The sequence below is a fragment of the Panthera leo genome, chromosome B4, assembly GCF_018350215.1.
Source record: "Panthera leo isolate Ple1 chromosome B4, P.leo_Ple1_pat1.1, whole genome shotgun sequence".
Lineage (NCBI taxonomy): Eukaryota > Metazoa > Chordata > Mammalia > Carnivora > Felidae > Panthera > Panthera leo.
This window is the reverse complement of record NC_056685.1, coordinates 116,238,229-116,265,503: the sequence shown is the minus strand read 5'-3', so window position 1 is coordinate 116,265,503 and position 27,275 is coordinate 116,238,229. Positions and strand designations below refer to the sequence as shown.

At 38.7% G+C, this 27,275-nt stretch overlaps 1 protein-coding gene, 1 long non-coding RNA gene and 2 pseudogenes across 8 annotated transcripts in view; 2 read left to right on the top strand and 2 right to left on the bottom strand.

The window, feature by feature from the left end:
* Nucleotides 1–136: 136 nt before the first annotated feature.
* Nucleotides 137–22,602, bottom strand: LOC122224952. Its single transcript, XR_006205041.1, has 2 exons — nt 22,533–22,602; nt 137–376 (listed from the first exon to the last, which is right to left on the bottom strand). It is a non-coding gene; the product is annotated as an uncharacterized LOC122224952 (long non-coding RNA).
* Nucleotides 15,426–15,673, bottom strand: LOC122224951 (annotated as a pseudogene).
* On the top strand, nt 22,540–23,797 carry LOC122224950 (annotated as a pseudogene).
* A 1,596-nt stretch (nt 23,798–25,393) lies between these two features.
* The window catches only part of USP44 (ubiquitin specific peptidase 44), a 55,236-nt gene continuing 53,354 nt past the window's right edge, over nt 25,394–27,275 (top strand). For all 7 annotated transcript variants that reach the window (XR_006205039.1, XM_042947416.1, XM_042947414.1 and 4 more), the window contains exons 1-2: nt 25,394–25,497; nt 26,596–26,690. The gene's annotated coding sequence lies outside the window, so the exon portion shown is untranslated. The remainder of the gene's footprint in view (nt 25,498–26,595; nt 26,691–27,275) is intronic.

Here is a 27,275-nt window from a genome sequence, read left to right as displayed (position 1 = left end):
TCCTTAAGGAATAGGTTGCTATTAATTATTACTCTTGATTGCAAATGAGACTAACACAATTTAAATGAGTTTAAGCAAAAGAGCAAATGAGTAGATTGTCTGAAAGTTCAAATACAGCTGTATCCTGAGGCCAGACCAATATTGGCAACGTTTATTTTCTCTGTCTCCACCCTGCTCCCATTTGTTAGTTTTCTCCTAATATAAGACAGACTCCATGAGGTTTCAGAAAATTATCATGTGTGACTCCATGTTACATCCTAAGCTAGCAACTTCTGCAGAAGGAATCCTCTCTACCATCATTCAGCTATGGCCAGATGAGTGAGGCCCTTGGAATTGTAGCCCATCAGAATCATAGGAAGTGGAGGAGGAGGAGTTCCTGTAAAGAAGAGATGCTGGATTAAAAAAAAAAAAAAAAAGTTTAATGTCCAGTACAGTAGTAGAAAAACATAACATCAGGTAATACATATAGTCCCAGAAAGTTTTTAGACCTGCATATGGGGCCTTTGACAATTAGTATTCTTCAAAGGTTGAGAGGGTTGGTGGGAAGGGGAAACAGCAACCTTCTATCCTAGAACTAGTAACCTTGCATCATGGGAATTTGTATTGTGCCAACCTTACAGGCTACTTGTTCCACACATCAACTCTTCTATTTTGCTGTTACCTCAGATAACATGTTTAGCTCTTATTCTGAGTATATCATGTATGAGACAGGATAAATGGGCCCTAATATGGCATGCAGTTCTTCTCTAAAGCACTCTGAAATCCTGGGAAGACTGGGGTTATAGCATATGCTCCAGTGAGCCTGTTAAGATTACTCATGATGACTCTAGGCTATGTTTGGAACTCTTTCTGAAGTGAATAAACAGATGGCTAGCAGTGGCTAAAATTGAAAGTAGTTTTTAAAATGCTGAGAATCAATTACTTTAATATTCTCCAAGCTTAAATATCCTTCAAAAATGAGTGGACAGTATTTACTAAGAAATATGTTCCTTCTGGAATGAATTCAACTCAAGGAGAGCAAATGTGCTGTAATATTCTTAGACATGAATTCAAAGTGATGTGAAAAAAAGAATTACTGGTTTCATATCCCTATCACAGAAGTCTTGAGGCATAATTAATTGATGATGATTGCTTCAGAAATATTCTGAGCCAAGACTCCACCAAAAAAAGAGTAGTACTTTTCTCATTAGCTTTCTAATAGCACATATTATTCACAAGAAATTCATAGGAATGGGCATGCTATGTCTTAGAAAAATGACCCATTTAGGGTATGCTTGAGCCAGAAACAGCAAAATGGTGGGAAAGGCAAGTTTATGAATCCTAGAAACTATGCCAGTAGGATTTTCTGAGGGCCAAAAAAAGATAATGAATCAGCCAGTCCAGCTGTGAGAATGCAGCTGTGAGACTGCTGAAGGAAATGATGAAGTAAAAGGCAAGCTCATGAAATGACATGCCACCAAGCTGAGAGCAGTGTTAGCATGCTGGAGGACAAAATAAGTTATTTCTAATGACTCTGGCAATTTAGAGATTTGGATCTAAGAAAAAAAATTCAACAAGACCAGTAACAAATTAGTATCAAATAAGCATCAATAAGGACCAACATAGGGCTGTAGGCAGAAGTTGAGCAGCAATGGAGCAAAGTATACCACACTCTCTAATAGAGAGTTTATAGTATGTACAGAGTATCTTGTCCAACTAATTCACTTTGAACTAATGCACAGATTTAAAAAAATAAATAAATAAAAATAAAAACAAAGTCTTGCCCAGGGAGGATGTTTCCATTGTTTCTTGCTACTTAACAAATTACCCCCCAAAAATAGTGCCTTAAAATTGGTTATTTGCTCACAATTCTGTAAGGTGGGCAAGCCTCAGCAAAGATAGCTTGTCACTGCTCCACATGGCGTCAGCTAGGGCAGAGCAACTATGACTAGATAATCTACTTCCAAGATGGCCTTACTCAGAAGCAGGCAAGTTGGTGTAGCTGTCGGTTAGAAGATCAGCTGGGCCTGTTGGCCAGGGTTTGGTTCTCCTCCTCATGGTCTCTCCATGTGGCTAGGTTGGGCTCATGGAGAGGCCATGTGGAAGACAACTGCTCACAGATGGCAGTTTCAGGGTAAACATATTACACAGCAGCTGGCTTTCCCCAGAAGGCTAGGTCTTCCTAAGGCTTAAGCCTGGAACAAGCACAGTGTCACTTCCTCTAAATTCTCTTGGTTAAAGTAGAGCCAGCCCAGATCCAACAGAATACCACACAGGTGATGAATACAGAAGCCATGGTTCAGTTTACCACAGAGGAGATGTGACTTATGCAAAGTTAACTATATGCTACTATTAATTAGAGGAAAAGTTGATGCTAATAAGCCTGTAAAATAAAGCATAGGGGAAAAGAGACAGACAGACAGGCAGAGAGAGAGAGAGAGAGAGGGAGAGAGAGAACTGTTTTGTATGGCCAACATAGAAGAAAAAGAACAGAAAAAGAAGAAAAAAAAGACAAAGGAAAATAGGCAGAAATAGTAAAATAATGATCCCATTATAAGGACCATGGTCAAATCGCAGCTTCACAACTTAAAAGAAACCTAAAAATTTTAGAGATAAGTCAGAGGAGAGCAGTAATTAGGACTAGAGAATAGGAAAATAAAATTATGATGAAAACTTTTAAAAATAAAATTATACACCTGGAGAAGAGACTGGAGAGTGACTGAATAATGATCCTCAAAGCAGTCTATCAACATTCACCACCAATTTCTATGCTCCAAGAACAGAAAAAGAGGATGGCAGTTTAAATTGATCATATAAGGGGTGCCTGGGTGGCTGCATTGGTTAAGTATCTGACTCTTGATATCAGCTCAGGTTATGACCTCACAGTTCATGGGATTGAGCCCCCAGTGAGATTCTGTGTTAAGAGTGTAGACCTTGCTTGGGATTCTCTCTCTCCCTCTCTCTCTGCCCCTCCCCTGCTTGCTCTCTCTCTCTCTGTCTCTGTCTCTGTCTCTGTCTGTCTGTCTGTCTCTCTCTCAAAATAAATACACATTTTTTAAATGTTAATAAATCAATCATATAAGATTTAGGTTGAAAGAATTTCCTGGAACAGATGATGGATTAGAAAAATGAGAAATAAAAATTTCTTTCCAAAAATCCTTGAGAGGCTACAATTAAATATATGAAAAAGTTTTTCTTCCCTGGAAAAAAGGAACCCTCCATGATGACCGTCTCCTATGAAACTGAAACTACTAGGGAATAGTGAAGTTCTCTATAGGTCACTTGTCTATACCTTTCCACCTGCATAACCCTTTTATGCCCCTGCTCTTGCTCCCTGCCCTATATCCCAACTAGACTGCAAATTTCTTGAGGGCAGGATTATGTCTTGATCTTTTCCCAGCATCTACAACTTGCTCTCAACGGGATATGCTTAATACAGAAAGTGTTTAGATACTTTTGCCCATGGCAACTGATTGTATGCTAAGCATGATGATTGAATAATTGTTCATTTATTCAACTGACATTTACTGTATATTGACTTTCTGCCAGACACTACACTACATGTAATGACATACTGAGATTAGTAAAACAAACATAGCTTTTGTCCTTATAGTATGGTAAGAAAATATAAATACATACATATGTATAGTTTTTGAAAAAAACTATAGGATGATATGAGAGATTAAAATAGGAGGACCACTGACCTGGGAGATAAAATAGTGATTATGAGCACAGGCTCCAGAGTTGTACTCCCTGCAAGTTTCTTAACAATGTAAACACTAAGTTTTTTGATCTGTAAATGGGGATAATAATAATACCTATATCATAAAATTGTTATAAAATTCAACTTGGTATAATGTCAGTGTCCACTAGACTCGTTTTTGGTTATTGATTTTCTTTTCTGCTCTGTTCTGTTTGTAAGGATTGATTTTTCATAGAGGTCTTCCTCAAATATTGACTTTTGTTTTATCTTAGATGTCTTCAAAAAACAAAGAGAAATTTTGCTTTTTTATTTTTAATAGGTTAAAATTCATTCTATTTTGCAATTACCATAAAGGTCCACTGGACCCTTTGAAAATCTATGATAAATTATGGAATCTTAGTGATCTTATTTTTCTTGTATCTTGAAATATTTTGCTATTTCATCAACCTTAGAATAAGTTCATCACTGCTAACCAATTATTCTCAACTGCAATTTTAAAAAAGACTAAACCAAGGGGCAACTGGGTGGCTCAGTCGGTTAAGTTACTGACTCCATTTCGGCTCAAGTCTAGATCTCATGATTCATGAGATCAAGCCCCTCTTTGGGCTCCACGCTAACACTAGGGAGCCTGCTTGGGATTCTCTCCCTCTCTCTGCTCCTCCTCTGCTCTCATTCTATCTCTCTCTCTCTCTCTCAAAAATAAATATTTTTTAAAAAGAGTAAAATAATGGGGCACCTGAGTAGCTCAGTCGGTTAAGTGTCTGACTTTGGCTCAGGTCATGATTTCACAGTTCATGAGTTCAAGCCCCAGGTCAGGCTCTGTGCTCAAAGCTCAGAGCCTGGAGCCTGCTTTGGAGTCTGTGTCTCCCTCTCTCTCTGCCCCTCCCCCACTCACACTGTCTTTCTCAAAAATAAACATTAAAAAAAATTTTTTTAAAGAGTAAAATAATAAGAAAATGGAAGAAATATTAAATTACCTATAGCAATAGTGAAAAAATGACCACTTGCATAACATTCTTCCACTTCATTTTCCTTTTCTTCAGTTTCTTATTGTACTGACCAAAGTATTAAATCATCTTTCGGGGCACCTGGGTAACTCAGTTGGTTAAGCTTCCAACTCTTGATTTTAGCTCAGGTAATAATCTCACAATTGTGAGATCAAGCCCTATATCGAGCTTTGAGCTGGGCATTGAGCCTGCTTAAGATTCTCTCTCTATCCCCCCTCACTCTGCCCCTCTCCCACTAGTTTGCATGAACAGTCTCTCTCTCTCAAAAAGAAAAAAAAAAGTACTCAAAAAAAAATACTCAAAGTATTGAATCATCTTTGAGTCATTAGAGCAAGCAACTCTTGATATTGGAGTTGTGGGTTCGAGCTCCATGTTGGGTGTAGGGATTATTTTAAAATAAAATCTAGGGCCACCTGGGTGGCTCAGTAGGTTGAGTCCTGACTCTTGATTTTGGCTCAGGCCATGATCCCAGGGTCATGGGATCAAGCCCCATGTCAGGCTCTGAGCTGAGCATGGAGCCTGCTTAAGATTCTCTCTCTCCCTCTGCCCCTCTTCCCTGCTTGCGTGCTTTCTCTCTCTCTCTCAAAAAGAAAAAAAGAAAAGAAAAGAAAATCTAAAAAAGAAGAAGGCATTAAAAATATAGGGAAGACTATCTTTAAGTCTTTTTTTAAGCTTTTTAAAAAATACTTTTAGGAGATTTGAGTGTACAAGTTCAGGAAGTAAGAGCATTCAGAGATAGGGAAATAATACTTGATGTGGCACACATGACAACAAAGAAAAATAGTAAAAGAATAATTAAGGCTCAGGAAACACTCCCCTTGATTATCTTGAAACCCCTCAACTAGATTGTAAACACGGAGAGAGGGCTTTTATAATTTTATATTCTCCCCAAGCTAGACTGGGCTGGGCTCATAGTATGTTTTCAATAAATGATTCATTAATTGAGAGAAATGGACTCAAATCAGTCCTTCATGTCACTAAAGTGGAATGGCTAGATGTATGAATCTTTTTTATATAAAGTTTATTTGTTTACTTTGGGAGAGAGGGTATGAAGGAGGGGGGGAGAGAGAGAGGGAGAGAACCTTATGCAGCTCTGCACCCTCAGTACACAAAGCCCAATGCAGCGCTCGAACTCACAAACCTGTGAGATCATGACCTGAGCCAAAATCAACAGTTGGGGGCTGAACTGACTGAGCCACCCAGGCTCCCCTGGCCAGAAGAGTGAATCTTGTAGTCTGATTATCCTGGGTTCTAATTCCTGCTCTGCCACTTAACTACGTTTTACTTTAACTTAGCCCTCTGAGTCTCAATTTCACAATCTATAGTAGAGAGAAATTAACACAATCTACCTCATAAGACTGATACAATTCTTAAATGAGCTAATACAGGTGAAATACTTAGCAGAATGCTCAGTAAGTGTTAGCCTCTATTATTTTTTTCCCTAGTTAACAGATATTTTTCATCAGCACAGCAGTCAAATGTACAAAACCAAATGTCAACAGCATTAAAACAATAGTCTCATATGACTACTATTTTCTAGAGCAGAAGCCAGCTTTTCATTTATTGTTATGATTTATGATGGGATTACATTTGTCAAGGAATGAATTTAAAATCTGGGCCTGGCTTTCCCCTAATAAACCAGGAAAGAGACTTCCTTAGGAATCATCGAATGACACTGAATTAGATCTTTTAAAAGCAAAAGGAAGAATAAAATTCCTTTTATCATGTGAAAAGAGATTAGCATTCATACCACAGGAAAACAACCTTCTTCAGGATCAACTTGATATAATGTATGCACAACAGAAATGTTATAATAATATTCATTTCCACTTCTACCAACTCTTCTCCATGCTTAATAAAAATGAAGCTTAAACTCTTAAAGGCCTAGAGATTATGAATTTGGAAAACACTTAAAACTGTAGTTGCTGGGGCAGCTGGGTGTCTGACTTCGGCTCAGGTCATGATTTCACGGTTCATGAGTTTGAGCCCCACGTTGGGCTCTGTGCTGACAGCTCAGAGTCTGGACCCTACTTCAGATTCTCTGTCGCCCTCTCTGTCTGCCCCTTCCCCACTCACACTCTGTCTCTCTCTGTCTCAGAGTTGCTATCTCTGAGATGCAGTGAAATTTTTTTAATTGAAGTATAATTAACATACAATGTTATATTAGTTTCAAGTGTATAATGTAATGATTTAATATTATAAATCGCAACTTTAAAGAATTAAAAAGAAATCTTTGTAGCACAAAATAATACTGTGTGCTGAAATACATGTGAAGTGAATATAAAATTTAATACACTTTAAAAAATGAAGCTTAGGGGAGCCTGGGTGGCTCAGTTGGTTAAGCAGCCGACTTCGGCTCAGGTCATGATCTCAGGGTCCGTGAGTTCGAGCCCCGTGTCGGGCTCTGTGCTGACAGCTCAGAGCCTGGAGCCTGTTTCAGATTCTGTGTCTCCCTCTCTCTGACCCTCCCCTGTTCATGCTCTGTCTCTCCCTGTCTCAAAAATAAATAAAACGTTAAAAAAAAATGAAGCTTAGAAAAAAACATTTTTCTCAAGATATCTGCCAACTAGGTGAGAACAATAATATTAATAATGGTATTGATAATAAAGATAGTTAGCACTTAATCAGTACCATAAGTATTCCACATGAATTATCTCATTGAATTATCATGCTGATACATATTATATACGAAAAAAAACAAAAACAAAAAAAAATACATGAACAGTTTTAAGAAGTTGATCCCAAGAATAAGAAGGGTGAATGAGATAGACATTATGATGTACCACCCAGATCTCTCATCACTGAAGGACTTGTTGCTCCAGCTGCTAGGAGAACTGTTGGCAGACAGCCCTACCATGTGTTAACACCTTTCAGAAATTGCCTCAATCAGCCAGCCGTCAGCTGTCAGCCAGCCCCTTCCAGGATTGTCTGAGAAGCAGAGAGCAGCTTTGCCGGAAACCACGCCCTTTCCAGGACAGCCCATCTCCAATGACTGGCTGCTGCTGGAGTATAAAGACTTGGCTATCTAGGGCCAACTTAGGACACCACTGAAGGGCTAGTCCAGCTTCAGAGCTCTTTGTGGGGTCAGATGAGATTGTGGTTGGTACGCATCACAGCTGGACTTATCCCTCTGCTTCCTTCCCCATGTTTTGACAAGTTTTGATCCCAAGGGCCCTGCCTAATAAACATCCTTCACTCTGTCTCAGAGTCTGCTGCCTGGGAAACCCAACTTTCAACACTGCAAGTCAACTACTAACAAAAGACTATCTTTACTCACACAAAATATCTTATGTCTTTAATAATACATGTTCCTAATTTACTTCTTGTAAAATATGGAATCACAAACAAGTTATATTATTCTTAGTCTTATTCTGGACATTTCCATAGTCCACAGGATGTAGAGAAGATGGCCATGGGATAGCTATGCTCTGACACACAGAGTACAGAAATAGTTCTAGCATACAGTGTAGGTGAACATTGGGAAACAAAATTTGACAGACTGAAGGTGATAACTAATCCTCTAACCAAAAGAAAATAAAAATAAAGAAAAGTAGGGTCTTCCTCTGGAATAAAGGACAAATGTAAGTAATACATTCTGATTGGGAAATTTTTAATTATAGAAATTTTACAAAATTAAAAAGGAAAGGGGCACCTAGGTGGCTCAGTCAGTTAAGTGTCTGACTCTTGATTTCGGCTCAGGTCATGATATCAGTTTGTGAGTTTAAGCCTGGAGTTGGGCTCTGAACTGACAGCACAGAGCCTGCTTGGGATTCTCTCTCTCTCTCTCTCTCTCTCTCTCTCTCTCTCTCTCTCCCCCCCCCCCTTGTGTGCACTCACTTGCTCTCTCACTCTCTCTCTCCCCCTCTCTCTTCTCTCTCTCTTGCCTGCTCTCTCTCAAAATAAATAAACTTAAAAAAGAAAAAAGGAGAGGCGCCTGGGTGGCTCAGTTGTTAAGCATCTGACTTCCACTCAGGTCATGATCTCAAGGTTTGTAAGTTCAAGCCCCAAATCAGGCTCTGTGCTGACAGCTCAGAGCCTGGAGTCTGCTTCGGATTCTCTCTCTCTCTGCCCCTCCCTGCTTATACTCTGTTTCTCTGTCTCTCTCTCTCTCTCAAAAATAAATAAACATGAAAAAAAATTAAAAAAGTAAAAAAAGAAAAAAGGAAAGATATACTCTTTCTTCACCTCAACTCTTGTCCCACTTCCCAGAGGTTATCACTGTTGGTTTGGTGTGCATTATTTTCAGAACCTTTTCCATGAGTATTTAATTATAGGTGTGTATATGTTTGAATGTGATTTTTTAAATAAAAATGGAATTTACAGTATGCATTGTTCATCAGCGTACATTATGGAAGGTAATCTGCTTTACTCAAACCACTGATTTAAATGTCAATCACATATGGGCCTCTGGGTGGCTCAGTCAGTTGAGTGTCTGACTCTTGATTTCTGCTGAGATCATGATCTCACAGTTAGTGGGATCAAGCCCCACATCAGGCTATTCACTCTCAGCAAGAAACCTGCTTGGGATTCTCTCTCTCCCTCTCTCTCTCTGCCCCTCCCCTGCTCACACACTCTCTCTCTCAAAATAAACTTAACAAAAAAATCTCAATAACATCTAAAAACTACCTTCACAGTGATATCTAGACTGGTGTTTGACCAAACATCTGGGCACCACAGATGTTGATACATAAAATTAATCATCACAAGACCACCTCTTGTCAACTTGGCACTCTTTAAACCATACTTGATATCTAAATAAACAAAACAAGTGTCTTAAGGGACCTGGTTGGTGCAGTCAATAGGATATGTGACTCTTGATCTTGGGGTTGTGAGTTCAAGCCCCACGTTGGGTGTAGAGTTTACTTTAAAAAATTTTTTAAATGTTTAAGACAAGCATCTTCGGGCTACTATACAAAAGTACCATAGACTGGGTGGCTTATAAACAACAGAAATTTATTTCTCAAGTTCTGAAGTTTGGAAATCTAAGAACAAGATGCCATCATGGTTGAATTCTAATGAGAACCATCTTCTGGTTGCAAACTGCTGACTTTTTTTTAAGACCTACACCTAATGTGGGACTTGAACTCACAACCCCAAGATCAAGAGTCTCATGCCCTACCAAATGAGCCAGCCCAGGCATCCCAGACTGCTGGCTTCTTATATCCTCAGAGGGAAGAGAGCAGAGAGGGTAAGAAAGCTCTCCTATGACTTTTATAAAGGCACTAATGCTATTCATGAGGGTTACACCCTCATGCCCTCATCTAATCCTAATTACCTCCCAAAGGCCCCATCTCCTAATACCATCACATTAGAGGGACAGGGTTTCAACATAAGAATTTTCAGGGGAAACAAACATTCAGTCCATAACAATGTGGTTATACTTCTACTTAACATGATACAACTATCCTTCATACAACTAAAAAAAACATTAAACTGGAGTGCCTCGGTGGCTCAGTCAGTTAAGCATCAGACTTTGGCTTAGGTCATAATCTCAAGGTTTGTGGGTTCAAGCCCCACATTGGGCTCTGTGCTGACAGATCAGAGCCTGAAGCCTGCTTTGGATTCTGTGTCTTCCTCTCTCTGCCCCCCTCCCACTCATTCTCTCTCTCTCTCTCTCTCTTTCTCTCTCTCGTCTCTGTCTCTCTCTCAAAATAAATAAACATTAAAAAAGAAAAAATTAAAAATAAATAAATAAAATTTAAAAAACATTAACCCTTTCCCCAGAAGAAAATGCAAAGTCCTTGGGTGATGTTCACTCTTCTTGATATCATATAACTTAAATACTATGATGTAAAGTCAAAGCATTTATATTATATGAGATGAGGATAAGAGGGAAAAAACAAAGATACTTGCTACACACATACATACACATAAACATATTCATAACAAAATAAAGAAGAAATACTCATGATAATTCCAGACCTCATTATTACTGAATATAATACTGGTCATAGCTAGTATTTAAAATTATTCTTCCACTCTGTATTCTGTATTCCCTTTGTCCTTAGCAAGCACCTCAGCTGCTCATGGTTCTTTACCAGGTGGGGTAATTTAACCTTCATTCCTAAAGGGTCTGGGTCATCTCTAGTCCTGCCTGAACTGGGTTGCAGTTTTCCATCAATTTCAACTGTGTGGTAATAATAAAAGATAGCCAGGTGTACCTGGCTGGCTCAGTCAGTAAAACACATAAATCTTTTTTTTTTTAATATTTTTTTTTTTTTGAGACAGAGAGAGACAGAGAGAGAGAGCATGAGTGTGGGAGGGACAGAGAGAGAGGGAGATACAGAGTCCAAAGCAGGCTCCAGGCTCCAAGTTGTCAGCACAGAATTCAATGCAAGGCTCAAATTCATGAACCACAAGATCATGACCTGAACCAAAGTTGGCCACCCAACCAACTGAGCCACCCAAGCACTCCTAAAACACACAACTCTTAATCTGGGAGTTGTGAGTTCAAGCCCCATGTTGGGTGTGCATATTACTAAAACAAAATAAAATTTAATTTAAAAAATAATAAAAGGGTGCATCATACTCCTGTTTTGGGGTCAGGTCATGATCTCACGGTTTGGGAGTTCAAGCCCCAACGTTGGGCTTCATGCTGTCAGTGCAGAGCCTGCTTGGGATTCTCTCTCTCCCTCTTTACCACTCTCCTGCTCACGCACTCTCTCCCTCTCTCAAAATAAATAAATAAACTTTAAAAAATAAAAAATATAAATAAGTAATTAAAATCCCATACATACCTTTCCTCCCCTCCACTGTGAAGTAGCAACCCAATTTCCCCTTGGTAATCAAGATCAATCACCCCAACCAGCACAGTAACTCCTTTCTTTTCCTGTTCAGAGGCATGGGGAACCTAAAGACCAGGTGGCAGTCTTAACTGCCAATTCAGTGGAATAATTGTTGTGTCTCCTAGTAAAGGCATTCTTCCATTTGCCACCAAGGCCTCGAGGCCAGGAGTGCATGAGGTCATAAGGACAGGAAAAAATTTTACTAGTAGTTTACTAGGGCTAATGGTGAGTGGTGCCACTGCCACTCCTTGATTCCTAGACCCATGAAGCCTGGCTATGGGAGAACAGCAGAATATACAGAGCATATACAGCCTCCCAGAGAATCCTGTCCTAGCCCTGCAAGATATTGCCACCTTGCTGGCATTGTAACTGAGTCTTCAAAAGGCCATTCTAGCATTCTATGAAACTAGCTGCCTCAAGATGATGAGAAATATGGTAATACCAGTGAATTCATGAGCATTGGCCCACTATCACACTTCATTTGCTGTGAAGTGAGTTCCTTGATCAGAAGCAATGCTGTGTGAAATACTAGTGATGGTGGATAAGGCATTCTATAAGTCTATGGATGGTACTTTTGGCTGAAGGATTACATGCAGGGAAGGCAAATCCATATCCAGAGTATCTATTCCAGTGAGAACAAAATGCTGCCCCTTCTATGATGGAAATGGTCCAATATAATCAACCTGCTAGCAGGTAGGTGGCTAATCACCCCAGGGAATGGTGCCACACTGGGGAATCTCTGCTTCTAGAAGATTGAGCAGTCAGCAGTGGCCTTAGCCTGGTCAGCTGTGGTGAGTAGAAGTCCATGTCATTGAGCCCATGAATAACTTCAATCCCCACTACCATGGCCACTTTGTTCATGAGCCCATTGGGCAATGACAGGTGTGGCTTGAGAAAGAGACTAACTGGTATCCATAGAATATGTCATCCTATCCACTTGGTTATTAAAATCTTCCTCTACTGAGGACATACTCTGGTGATCATTCACATGAGACACAAATATCTTCACATTTTTTACCCTTTCAGCAAGGTCTATCCACATACCTCTTCCCCAAATCTCTTTGTTACCAATTCTCCAATCATGTTCCTTCCAAGTCTCTGACCAGCCAGCCAAACTACTGGCCACAACCCATAAATCAGTGTATAATCACTAATCTGGCCATTTTTTACTTCCAAGAAAAATGAACAACCAGGTGCACTGCTTAACATTCTGTCCAGTGAGAGAATTTCCCTTCACCATTGTCCTTTATGTCCCAGAAAGGAGCTGTAGTACTACAGCTGTTCATTTTCAAGTGGTGCCTACATATCGCACAGAACTACCTATAAATCAGGCCTACGATTTCTTTTCCTCTGTCAACTGATTGTAGGAAAGTCCCCATGAGGCCAGAGGCACAGGCTGGGAAAGAGAAGGCAATATAGTAGGAATGGGGATACTTTCATATCTGCACTATGAATGTAGCTCATTCATTTAACAGCTGGATAGTATTCCATTTTATCCTTATACCATAAAACAACTATCCCATTGTAATGGGTTTTTAGCTTGCCTCCAATTTTTTTTATTTTGCTTTTAAAATGTTCCAGAGAATGAATGAGTATATATATATCCTTGTGCACTTGTGAGATTTCCATAAAATATTTAAAAATACAAATAGAAAATAAGATATCAACTATGACAACTAGATTGGCTACCCTAGAACAAAGATGCATCAAGAGGCTCAAAGAACCATTCTGAAATCTATTACAAATATCTCCCACCAACCACTCAGAAAAGAAACTAATGAAACTCTCGAGAGAATGTGTGTATATGTACATATTTTACCACTTAATACTGTTGCACTAACATTTAAACCAATATAAGAGCAATTATTTTTGTCTACAGTTTTGAGTTGGCTTAGTACTGTCACTGAATAAATTTTGGGTATTCAATAGTCAGAATATAATACAAATTACTTAAAAGTCTTCTGTTGGCTGCTTCCAAAAATTACCAAGTATATCAGTTACCTATTCAGTATTTCTGATGATTATTTCCATCCCAAGAGATGGCCCAATCTTAAGATTAATTAAGGGCTTCACTTCAAATTCAACAGATAAGTTATTCTTACACCTCCACATAATAATATATCTTTTCTAACTTTGCCAAACTAGTGATCTTACAATTTATACTTCATAAATCAAAGAAATTTATTCCATTCCAGCCAAGAGTATAATTTTTTCCAATTTCTTTTATGAAGGACTTCTAAGTTTCATACATTAGCAGTTGGTTATATTTCATCTGTCTAAGCGGAGAACAGTCATCTCATACATGAGCAGCTAAAATGTGTATCTCTATTTACAGTCCTTAGTAGAGATTTTGTAGAGATTCCACCTCTGAATCACATAGCAGAAACTTCAGGCAAAGTTTTAAATCTTTGTCAGCTTCAAAAGAAACCAACTTTCTTTCAAGCTAAAGATGGGGAGGTCTCTTCTTCGGTGGATCATCTACAAGCAGAGGCTGCTTGTTACTCACAAAATCTTAAAAGTGAACCACCTTGTGAAAATAGCTTAAATTCCATCATCTGAGATTTTATTTGGAGTCTTTAAAGACTTTCAGTCTTCTAAAAAAATCTCTTAAAATACAAATTCCTGGAATAGTTAATCCCTTAAGCCAAGAGAGCAACTACCATCTTCATTAAACAATTTAGAAATGAGACACAGGATTTGGGCAGAGATAAAATCAAGAGAAAAACAATTTTTTTGCCTACTTTTCAATTTTATCAATAGTCTACTTTCATAACATTTCAGGTAATAAATGAATCAGAAATATAAATACATATTAACAGGTTTATATATTAACTTATCTTCTAAAACATTTCAAAATACCAATCTGATAAGTCTAGAGAATGACTTACTTATAGATATCACTTCTGTTAGGCACATTTTCTTTTCAATTCATGAACTTTCTATATCTTGTTCCTTCTAGAAATCATAAATACTTGCTAACTCTGAAGAATAGATCCTTTTTTATTCTCCCATCCCTCTTGAGCTAAGCATTATCTTAACTTTTATCATGATCCTGGATTGCTCTCCTTTAGTTTTACCACCCATATGTATATCCTTAAATAAAAGAATTTAGTTTTGCCTATTTTTGAACTTTATAGAAATGGAATCATACTGTACATACTCTCTTTTTCTCCATATTGTTTCTGATAGCTGTACTTTGTTCATTTTAATTTCTGGATATAAGTATACTTCAATTTATTCCTCCCTTGCACAGTTAATGGATATTTGTAATGTTTCCATTGGGGGTCATTATGAACAATGCTGTTATTATAAGTACTGTTAAACATGAACTCTAGTAAACATAAGCACACAATATATTCCTAGGAGAATTGTTGTGTCATAGAATATGAGTGTCTCAGCTTTATTGATAATGCAAACTAAGTTCCAAAGTGGTTGTGCCAACTTACACTGTTACTAGAAGTGTATGAGAGCTCCTGTTGCTTCTTATCCTGACCAACCTCAAATTTTTCTAATTTTCAAAAATCTGGTATGTATACATTGGTATCCCACTAGTCTAAATAACCCTAATTAGGAAGGAAGCTGAATACTTTTTTCATATATTTTATCAACCATTTAGATATCCCTTATTATGAAATGGTGAAATGCCCTTCACTTTTCTTGCCCTTTTTTCTATAGGGTAGTCTTTTTTTTTTTTTAAGAAGTTCTTTATTCTGGATACTAGTATGTACTTGATTGATGTTACAGGTTGCAAAAATCTTCTATTCTGTGCCTTTTCTTTTTGTACTGTCTTTTGACACTTTTAAAAAAAAATTTTAGGACAGCCTCTTGATCAGAAGGGAGCCTAAAGGCCCACCCTTGGAGAGAAAGGCCATCATGAAGGGTAAAGCCTCCAAGCGGGGAGAGAACAGCATTGGAGCTGGTACCAAGCGTGCCACGAAGCTGGCCGTGTGCTCAGCAACTACTGGCAGAGCCTGGAGTGATGACTGGGGTGGCTTTCTCAGGTAAGGGGCTGTGCTTCTGATTGTACTTATATTTGCATTTCCCATTCATGGCGATCAAGATTCCAGCAATGCACAGGAGCCCTCCAAAAATCATCCCACCCACCTGCAGGCTTTCCCTGTCATAGTAGAAGGGACTTTGGCATCCAAGGCAGGCAGCCCTGCCAGTGTGAAGAGAAGGCCCCAAGTCACTCTCTTCATGACACAGCTGGAGGGCAGGGCTGGGAGCCGTTTTCCTGAGCTCACCTGAGAGCTGGGTGCAGAAAGCAGGTCTGAAGAGGTTCCTGGGGCTGTCTTGACAATTTGGGGGTAGTCAATTTTCCCTTTATGTTTAATGCCTTTTGTGACTTGTTTATAAATCATTTACTACCCTTGAGGTATTCTGCTATATTATCTCCTAACAGCTTTATAGTTTTGACTTTCATACCTAAGTCATGAATCTACCTGGTATTGATTTTTGTCTATGTTATGAAGTAGAACTCAATTTCTTTTTATTTCATATAGATACCCAATTGTTCCAGCACCAATATTCCAGAGCAAGAAGAAATTCTTCTGAGTTCTTTCTTTTCCTTTAATGTAGGTGTAGGAAACTTCTAGCCCTTAACTCAATTGCTTTCAGCTCATAGAGAAGGCAACAAGAATGGGTTCAGTTTATTCCTAAAGTTGCTAAAACTCAAAAGAGTTGATTTCTTCAAATTGTTAGTTGTAATAATATGAGGCTGAAATGTGTAAATGGGTTTTTCTATCTAAATTTTTTAACGTTTATTCATTTTTGAGACAGAGAGAGACAGAGCATGAATGGGGGAAGGTCAGAGAGAGGGAGATACAGAATCTGAAACAGGCTCCAGGTTCTGAGCTGTCAGCACAGAGCCCGACGCGGGGCTCGAACTCAAGGACCGCGAGATTGTGACCTGAGCCGAAGTCGGACGCCCAACCGACGAGCCACCCAGGTGCCGGCACCCATGGGTTTTTCTATCTAAAACAGATATCTAACTTGCCTAACTTATAGTATAGAAAATAGGCTTAAACTATATTGAAAATAAAACGGATAAAAAATATTCCTAGACTTATAACATTTAATGTAATTCAATTCAACAAACACTTAAGAAGTAAAATATTTTATAACATTTATTTTATACCTAAAGATTATGCACATTTAACTCTTTATTTTTGCTATCTTTGTAAATAAATAGAGTTTTGAGACTTGTTTTACCCTCAAGGTTTGAGCAGAATTGAGGCCATATCTCTATCTCATAGACTCTATCCTATTGTCATGGCACCTTCATACTTGAATCTTCTCTGCAACATTATTGCCCAGTGGTCAACTAATTTGAAGACTCAATATTGAATTTGACTGATCTGTACTTTTTCCATTTACTGAACAAAATTCGACTTGGAGGTCCACCCAGAAGCAACCTTCTTCCTCCTGTTGACTTTTCTAATCTTGCCTTCTTCACACTAAATAACACTAAGATTCTTTCATTCTTCTTGATGTCCTAATTTCATATCCCCTCATCATCCTAACTGACCAGCAGAAAGTAGAATAAACCATCACCTTCTTTACTTCACATATAATACCTCCATTAATGTATTTGTTTTTTGAGAAGCTACTTTTCATTGCTGCTTTTGCATGCCATCCACAACTAATCATAATAATGACATAAAATTAAATATCTATTTGTTAACACTAGCAAATAGCATTTTGTTCCTATTTTAAAAGTGATTGAGTCTAATATTCCTATATTTCTCTCACTCTTAAAAGTAACCTTAATTATGTTGCCTGTGTACTTACAGTTCATTTCAAATGGTTTAAAATTCACACACACACTCACACACACACACACACACACACACACACACACATTTCTTGAGAGGAAATAAAATCATTTCTAGTAAAACATATATCTAAGTGAGTTCTATATTTCACTCTTTAACATGTAGAGATTTTTTGGCCACTTTTTTTCTTCACTATTCTTTTTTTTTTAGTGAGGCAAGGAAAATTCTGTTTCTCTGCTTAGTCACATTCTCAGCATGTGAATGGGACAACACCTTTGCCCCTCTCAGAAAGATTTTTTCTAGCATAGCCAGTCATAATTATGAAGTCTTTCCTTTATTCAACTATAAAGGTTTCTTTTTCTTTTTGAAGAATTACGACTGATGCTCCAAAAAACTCAATTATGCCTAGCAAAATTCCATTATCTCATTTCCCAAGGGGTACTAGAGCCCTGCCCCACCAGCCAGGATACACAAGAATTCTGTTTTAAAGCAGTTCCACATGAATGCCTATTTCTCCCTTGTGTTCTCCATGGCTGGGAACCACCTCTTTGAAAAACACAATGCCATGCTGAATGTGCATTTTTCATTAAAATGTGACCTGTTTCCAGGCTGGTATCTGTGCTCCACATTCAACTAACCCTTTGGCCAAATTCACACCCACATATTTTGGACATTCTTCTGGCCTAAAACTGCACCCAGAGCATCTGTTCTGTGCAAAGGATTAATGAAAAAAAAATGTGTGTGCAGGTCAGAAGCTAGTCTAGTGACTGCACATCCCCCTTCAGATGCTTCATCAGCTCACAAAATGTATGAGACAACTATCAGCCATATGGAGTTTATGGCTTACTTTAAACCTTAAATCTTTTAAACTTATAGATGGGAAGGCCACGAGAAAAATGAAAAAACAAAAACAAATCTTGGAGAACATTTTCCTTCTGTTTTAGTTCTTGGCCGTTTGGTAATCTCTGATGGTGTCTAATATTAGACTCTTAAAGAAAATCTTTTCCTTAGGCTGTTCTATTATAATCAGGAGTCTAAGAAAAGATTGGGTTATTTTTTCTATGATTAGAAAAGAACAAGAAAAATATAATTTTAAATATCAAAATAAGTGGAGGGGAAAGCTTGTGTACATTTTCCTTTACTCAAAAGTCTTCATTTTCCTCTTTCCTCTGCATCACCTCTAGAAAGAAAAGCCATAAAGGCAACCAATTTGGAAAGCAGAACCTAAAACATGTTTAAGGAAAATGTATTTTTTAAATATAGATTTTTTTTTAAATAAGTAAATAAAAATATAGATGATATGAATATATATATATTTTTTTTTTCACGTAATGTAGTGTATTAAGAGTGCACTAAAGACTATGTCTGGACATTATTCTCAAATAAAATCTCCCAAATTAAGGTGTGCCTGAGTGTCTCAGTCAGTTAGGCCTCAAGCTCTTTCTTGGTTTTGGCTTGGGTCATGATCTCACAGTTGCTGAGTTCGAGCCCCACATCCTACTCCACACTGTCAGTGTGGAATCTGTTTGGGGTTTTCTCTCTCTCTCTCTCTCTCTCTCTCTCTCCCTCCCTCCCCCACGCACTCTTTCTCGCTCTCAAAATAAATAAACTTTTAAGAAAATCTCCCAAGTTATACTATACAAATCCTCAGCTAAATTTCCCTTTTGCATATAGAGAGTTAAATGGTCATAAACATGACTAAAAAAGCCTCTCCTGTTTTTGCCTAAGGAGATGAGTTTAGGGACTATATAATCTTTCATATTCAAATATGTAACATTTCTCTTTATCCTTCTGCTATATGCCATGGCCATTTGCCACCCAGGCAGGAAGGAGCCAATGTCAACAGACATCTGCAGCAGAACCCTATGAGTTACTTAGACCAAAACAGTGAGGACCCTCCATTCTGGCCACCAGATGTTGTAGCCATTTCTCTAAATGTCCTGTTTGTGACCTTGACTCTTTAGTTCCCCCACAGCATTCTATACTTGAAAGAGCTACTATGATTGCCTCTGATTCTCCCTTCCAGTCTGAATACAGAAGGGAGTCTCCTTCTCACTGCCTCAACCCCCACCTCACCAACCTTAGAGAGGCAAGAATAGAACCTAAGAATTGACCAACAAATACTGCAGGGGTGACAGTGAAACTATTGTGGAATTCTTCGTTCCTAACCCCCTGCCTTAAGAATAAACTAATACAAAACACTGACACAACTTTGGAAGAAAGCAATTTCAACTATATCACCACAGCATTGGCCAAAGACATAGTGAAAGTAATGCTGAAAAAAAAAAAAAAAAAAAAAAAAAAAAAAAAAACTAAAGGAAAACAGCAAATGCTAATCCCTGAGATATGGTTTTCATTTTCCAACCTAGCAGAACTCAGGTGCAGCTTTGGTTTATTGTGAATCAAATCCCTTAAAAGGTAACAAGGGTCTACAAAAAAAAAAAAAAAAAAAAAAAACATCTTCCAATGTCTGTCTTTTCCTTTGAAGCCAGACACTGGCTATTTACATTTTAAACAGTTTTCAACATTCTTTTCACGTTTTTAATTTAAATTGACACCTTTTGAGGGTTAGCGAAATGAGATGCAAACAGAATTAACAAATCTATATGTTTGCTTTTTTTTCAGGTAGCGGAGCAGAAAAGATAGCTGTTTGCTAAAAATTATTATCCCAGAGCACCCCCTTATGGCAAATGCACTAATGAAAGTGCTTCCGTAGGAAAAGTAAAAAAAAAGTGTTTCAAACCTTCAGTATACGGAGGTAAATATTGCTTTTCCACTCTTAAGATCTTTTCTTCATTTTTCTTTCTTTTTTTTTTTTAATTTTTTTAATGTTTATTTATTTTTGAGACAGTGACAGAATGCGAGTGGGTTAGGGACAGAGAGAGAGGGGGACACAGACTCCAAAGCAGGCTCCAGGCTCTGAGCTGTCAGCACAGAGCCCAACGCGGGGCTTGAACTCAGGAGCTGTGAGATCACGACCTGAGCCGAGGTGGAGCTGAAGTCAGACACTCAACCAACTGAGCCACCCACGTGCCCCTCTTTTTTATTTTTATTTTTTAATATAAGCTCTACGTCCAGTGTGGGACTTGAACTCACAACCCCGAGACCAAGAGTCACATGCACTACTGACTGAGCCAGCCAGGTCCCCCTTTTCTTTATTTTTGTTGGGAAATTAGAAAGCATCTTGCCACTCAAAAGAACAGTCTCATTTCACTTCATAGATAGATTTATTTACTACTTCAAAAATAATTTCTTTCATGCTAGAACATGGAATCCTATACTTTAGACTCACCCAATAATGGCAAACCTAAATTAACCCAGTTTTTATACTTCTGTTGAACTTAATTCTCAAATGGCTTTCCTCTACCACCAGCTGAACTTGAAGTATTTTGTCAAGTGCCATCTTTCACTAAACCATGCATACCCACTAGCCTCTGAATTCCTCTTGGGTGTCATCTTCATAACCCATACATGTTACAAGTGCCACATGAGCTGTTATTTACTAAACAGAATCATTAAGTCCTATTGTTAAGATAGATCATGAACTGTCACAGCTATAAGTGTGATTCTCTGGTGGGTTTTTGCTGAAGCTAGAAAGACAAGAAATGAGATAATTCTGCCCCAAGCAGGCAAATGTTTATAATAATTTAGCACAACCAGAAATTCATACATAACTTCTGTTTTTCTAATCCATTATATATTTTTTTCTTCAAATGTTTATTTAAATTCTACTTAGTTACATATAGCGTAATACTGTTTTCAGGAGTAGAATTTAGTGATTCATCACTTACGTATAATACCCAGGGCTCAACACAACAAGTACCCTCCTTAATATCCATCACCCATTTAGCCCATCCCCCATCCACTTCTCCCCATCAACCCTGGGTTGCTCTCTATCATAAAGAGTCTTTTATGGTTTTCTAACTCATTATTTAGATTCTTCAAGTTTTCTATATGTGTTAAGAATACATCTCTGTGTTCTTGTGTTAAACATTAGAAAAAAGCATTTAAATTTAAATGTATGATAGAATTTGGTTTAACAGCATCTTTAAATGCTAATCAAAAGAATATTCAATATTGAGTTTCTATATCCCTCTGAGAAAACATCCTCATTATTAATTTATAATCACCTTATCCTGAGGGCATGATATAAATCCCATCATAACAGAGTTCCAAAAAGGTCAGGCCTACAACCCTAAGTCCTTAGAAGCCTTAGTCCTACAGCTAGATGAGACCTCAGTGTTCAACATAGGACCAAACCCAGGGGGTAGTGACTTGAGAAATAGGCTCACAGGTACAAGATTAAATACCAGGTTAGAGGGGAGCAAGGGGATTATTATTAGACAAAAGGCCCAAACAAACCACATGTCCAAACCAGCTATTCCCCAGTGTAAGAGTGGGCCAGCTACCACCAGGGTTTGGATCCTCATGGACAGAGTTGGGGCAGGGTAACCTCCCTAAAACATCCAAGAGTTGGTACATGCTGAGAGGTAAGTCCCAGTAAATGTTCTTGAAGAGTTCCAAGTAGCAAGCCAGGTAATCAAGATCAGTGCAGTCCAGTGGAAAGAAAGCATGATCTAGAGCCAGTAAAGGAGCCAGGGTAGGCCCTAGGCAATGACCATATATGGAATTTGCCCATTTTTTGGCAGTTGTGTAGGGCTGGATAAAAGGTACAGGGTGAGAGTGGGAGAGACAGAAACAGAGAGACAGAGACTAACAGATTGACAGACTGTTTAGCCCCAAGTTGGAACTCTTAAAATGTTCGCTTCCTTTTCTTCCTCCCAACAAGAAGTCGCAGCACTCAAAAAAGAACATAAAAGGACACCTGGGTGGCTCAGTCAGTTGAGTGTCTGACTCTTGATTTCGGCTCAGGTCATGATCTCATGATTTGTTGGATGGAGCCCTGCATCAGGCTCTGTGCTGACAGCTCAGAGCCTGCTTGGGATTCTCTCTCTCCCTCTCTCTCCCTCTCTCTCCCCAAGTAGATAATCTTTAAAAAACAAAACAAAACAGGGGCACATGGGTAGCTCAGTCAGTTGAGTGTCCAACTTCAGTTTAGGTCATGATCTCATGGTTCACGAGTTCGAGTCCCACATGGGGATCACTGCTGTCAGCACAGAGCCAGCTTCAGTTCTTCTGTCCTCCTTTCTCTCTCTGCCCCTCCCCAGCTCACATTCTCTTCCCTCAAAAATAAATAAACATTAAAAAAAAAAAAACAATAGAACATAAAGCTTTCTGCCCCTGGATGCCACTGAGTAACCATCATTAAAGTCTCCCCTCCTACCACCATCATGTCTAAGTCAGAGGCTCCCAAAGAGCCTGAACAGCTGCAGAAGCTCTTTATCAGGGGTTTGAGCTTTGAAACAACCAATGAGAGTGTAAGGGGCTATTTTGAATAATGGGGAATGTTTATGGATTGTGTGGTAATCAGAGATCCAAACACCAAGAACTGCAGACCCTTTGAGTTTGTCACATATGCCACTGTGGTGGATGCAGCCACAAATGCAAGGGCACACAAAGTGGATGGAAGAGTTGTGGAACCAAAGAGGGCTGCCTCAAGAGAAGATTCTCAAAGACCTGGTGCCCACTTAATTGTGAAAAAGATTTTTGTTGGTGGTAATAGAGAAGACACCATCTTCTTAGATGGTGATGAAGAACACTATCTAAGAGATTATTTTGAATAGTATGTGAAAACTGAAGTGACTGACATCATGACTGACCAAGGCAGTGCCAAGAACAGTTTTGCTTTTGTAACATTTGATGACTATAACTCCGTAGACAAGATTGTCTTTCAAAAGTAACACACTTTGGGGCGCCTGGGTGGCTCAGTGGGTTAAGCATCCAACTCTTGATTTCAGCTCAGGTCATGATCTCATGGTTTGTGAGTTGGAGCCCCGTGTTAGGCTCTGCACTGACAGGGTGGAGCCTTCTTGGATTCTTTCTTTCTCCCTCTATATCTGCACCTCCCCGACGCTCGCACATGCCCTCTCTCTCTCTCTCCTCTCCCACTCATGCGTGCTCTCTCTCTCAAAATATATATACCATACTGTGAATGGCCACAACTGCAAAGTAAGAAAAGCCCTATCTAAGCAAGAGGTGGCTAGTGCTTCATCCAGACAAAGAGGTTGAAGTGGTTCTGGAAACTTTGGTGGTGGTTGTGGAGGTAGTTTTGGTGGGAATGACAACTTTGGTCATGGAGGAAACTTCAGTGAGCCGGTAGCTTTAGTGGAAGTCCAGGTGGTGGTGGATATGGTGGCAGTGGAGACAGCTATAATGGATTTGGTAATGATGGAAGCAATGGAAACTATAATGATTTGGGCAATTATAACAATCAATCTTCAAATTCTGGACCCTCAAAAGGAAGAAATTTTGGATGCAGAAGCTCTGGCCACTATGGCGGTGAAGGCCAATATTTTGCCAAACAATGAAACCAAGGTGGCTATGGTGGTTCCAGCAGCAGCAGTAGCTATGGCAGTGGCAGAAGGTTTTAATTACTGCCAAGAAACAAAGCTTAGCAGGAGAGGGAAGCCAGAGAAGTGACAGGGAAGCTACAGGTTACCACAGATCTGTGAACTCAGCCAAGAACAGTGGTGGCAGGGCCTAGCTGCTGTATACAAAGAAGACATGTTTTAGACAATACTCATGTGTCCATACACATGGGCAAAAAACTCGAGGACTGTATTTGTGACTAAGTGTAAACAGATTATTTTAGTTTCTGTTCTGTAGAAAATGTAAAATATTCCAACAAAGGGTTTTAATGTAGATTTTTTTTTTTTTTTTGCACCCATGCTGTTGATTGTTAAATAGCCTGATCATGTGTCTTTAAAAAACACACAAAACATAAAATGTGGAACACTTCCTCCCTCACTTTGCCTAAAGGTCTATCATGACTTCATATCATTCTTACTATTCATTATTTCAAAGAGACAACTTTTTTTTTCTAAAATCAATCCAATGGGTTCGTCCTGACTCGTCGTTCATAATCTGATCTTCAGTCCTTCCTTTTCTAGAGAAATGTTAGTTCCAAAGAACTCAAGGTCTCTTGCAGCGACTTTTACCAGTGATGAACCTTGCTTCATCCAAAAGTACCTCCCTCACCTGTCTCAGCCTTGGCATTGAAGCTTACCATGCATCCAACTGAACTTCAGGGCACTAGGTAGCTGAATAGCTAATCTAACTTGGGTGGACTGCCCCTCCAGCTCCTTGTTCCAGAATTTCTTGGAAACTACCAGAAAAGTCCACTAGAGGTCACTTTACTGCCACATGCAATGGATAGGGAATTTCAGAGTTTCATTTCTCCCAAAATGGTTATGAAATAAAGTGTTGATGTTAAAGTTCTAAGAAAATATGAAAACAACTTGGGAATTACCATGTCTTTCCATGCCACAGTGCAGAGTGCTCCCAGAATTTCAAACACAGGAGGCTGAAAGTGCTTATGGAAATTATAAAAAATTGAGAGGAAATCAGTTTATTGCTTCCTAAAAGCCACATTCATCACTTATTCCTTCATACTAGACCAGAACCCATATGACTCCAGAAAGACACTAGAGCAGGCAGGGTTCCTAATTTGGAGATGGTATATTCTTAGGTATTGGAAGGTCTGTGAACCTCTAAAATTGTGTTTTTCTGAGGATAGAACGATCCTCAAAGAAGTTTAAGAGATGAAAGACTCAGAAACGGGAAGAGCTGCTTTTTTTTCACCAAAGAAAATTGAAAGAGAAATTTGGGCTCAGAAACCCCCTCCAACACTAAGATTTTCTCAGCCAGCCAGGGACAAATCAAGGAATTGATATTTGAGCCTCTGTCCTTTAGAAAGGACCTGAGTGGCAGCAACTGAAAGGCTAGCAAAACTTCAGCATTCCCCACCAAACTAAAAGGTACAGAATAAACGATAATTATGGTTAAGGCAGAATGCAACCTAAAAACAAAGAGAAGATAACATGAGAATGGCTCCCCAGGACCCAAAACCCCAGGCACTAGGGACAAATGGGTTAGAAAAAGGGGTGGAAACCCTCAGTGTGATGCAGATTTGTTTGAAGTGGAGTGACCAGCTACTAAATAGGGGAGTCCCCACAGATCAGCTCACCCCTCCCCCACAGCCCTATGTGAGCTCATAATACCTACCCTTCTGAAAGCAGTTGCCTCATAGGGATTCAAACTGACCAAAATGGAAAGCTTTGGATGAGTGGAGCTGGGGTCTGCCATCGGTATAAAGTCTGAGAATTCAGAAAGTTCTGAAGTGTGGGCAGGTGAGCCTGAAAGAAAAGAGAATTCAGAGAACTGTGATTTATTTCTGTCCCATTAGGGATGGAAGATGCTTTGATATATACTTAAACCATCTCTGGGGAGTTTAGAGTTTAGGATATTTTGAAAATAAAGGCTTTTGTTTTTGACTGTTACTCCTGACCCTTCCCATCTATTAACTAAATTTGACTTATTAACTTATTAGCAAAAATCCTGTCCATTTGAAGATGGTGCTAGGTATCCTTGTACCAAAATACTCTCCCTAATCCTCTGGGGAAATGACTATATTTACTTGTCTCAGCACTGGGCTTCTTCAGAAATGGTCACGCTTATGGGAAGTTTTATACTATGTCTTAAAAGCAATCTAACCGGAATCCTAGAATGGAATCATCTCAAAATAGAAGCATAGTCTAATTTTGTAGCAGTATGCCATCCGTATAGTCCTAAAGATACTAAACAGGTTCTTTTTAAATCAAAGGATCAAACAGGCACCTCTGTCTACAAGCACTTAGGAAAAAATGAGCCAAATTTATATTTTCAAGCCAATAACATCCAGTAGACTACACAAACAAGTAGAAACAAAACCAAGATATACTGCAAGACTGATTCCAACTCCAAACAAATTCTGTGACCTTCTCAGGTCTCTTACCTTGCTACCACAGATATTCCACTTGATCTGATATTTAGCATATTAATTACAATGTAAAGTATAAGGATTCAAAGTCCAGGCATTAATCCCTTGGAAACCCTAAGATCTAAGTGCCAATGCAGCTATTTTCTAGTTTTGTGATTTTGAAATTATTTAACTTCAGTTTCCTTATCTGTAAAATGGAAATAATAAGATCTACTTTGTAAGGATTAGGAAAGGAGGTGTGTGTGTACTTGAGTTATCCCAGCCTCCTCTCAGATGACAGGGTAAGCCAAAATACAATGTACTCTACAGAAAACACTTGGAGAAACAAAAGTATCATATAAAGAACACTAACTGATAAATCCATAATGATACAGAGCATACTGAGGGTTCACTTCTGCCATCACACATAATAAAAAAAGACTAAAATTTGTTTCAGATCTATTAAAATTGTTCTTTCAATCATTTGTAGGACAAATAAAAAGCTACCAGAAGACTTGTTTCTACTCAACATCAGAAAAAGTTACCAACAGCAGTCCTAAAACAGAAGGGCTGCCTCTGGAAACTGTGAGTCCTTTGTTACTAGAATCATAGGACAAGGGAAGATGATGGGAGGGAAATGAGGAGGGCACTCAAGGATGTCCAGATGTCAACCACTTGGCTGGACTTTATCAGGTCTCTTCCAAAGCTGAAAACTTTTTTTTTTTAACTTTGATTTTTTACTTTTGATTTAAGATATATTTAAAACGTCAGATTCTCTTTTTTTCATGGTTTACATACTGCTGAATTCAAATTATTTGCATTTTATTTAAAATTATTTCTTAAATTTAAATCCAAATTAGTTAACATATAGTGTAACAACGATTTCAGGAATAGAATTTAGTGATTCACCCTTACCTACATGTTGCACCCAGTGCTCATTCCAACAAGTGTCCTGCTTAATGCCCCTTGCCCATTTAGCCCATCCCCACACCTAACACCCCACCAGCAACCCTCAGTTTGTTCTCTGTATTAAGGGTCTCTTATGGTTCGTCTCCCTTCCTGTTTTTATATTATTTTTGCTTCCCTTCTCTTATGTCCATCTCTTTTGTATCTTAAATTCCACATGAGTGAAATCATGATATTGGTGTTTTTCTGACTGACCTATTTTAC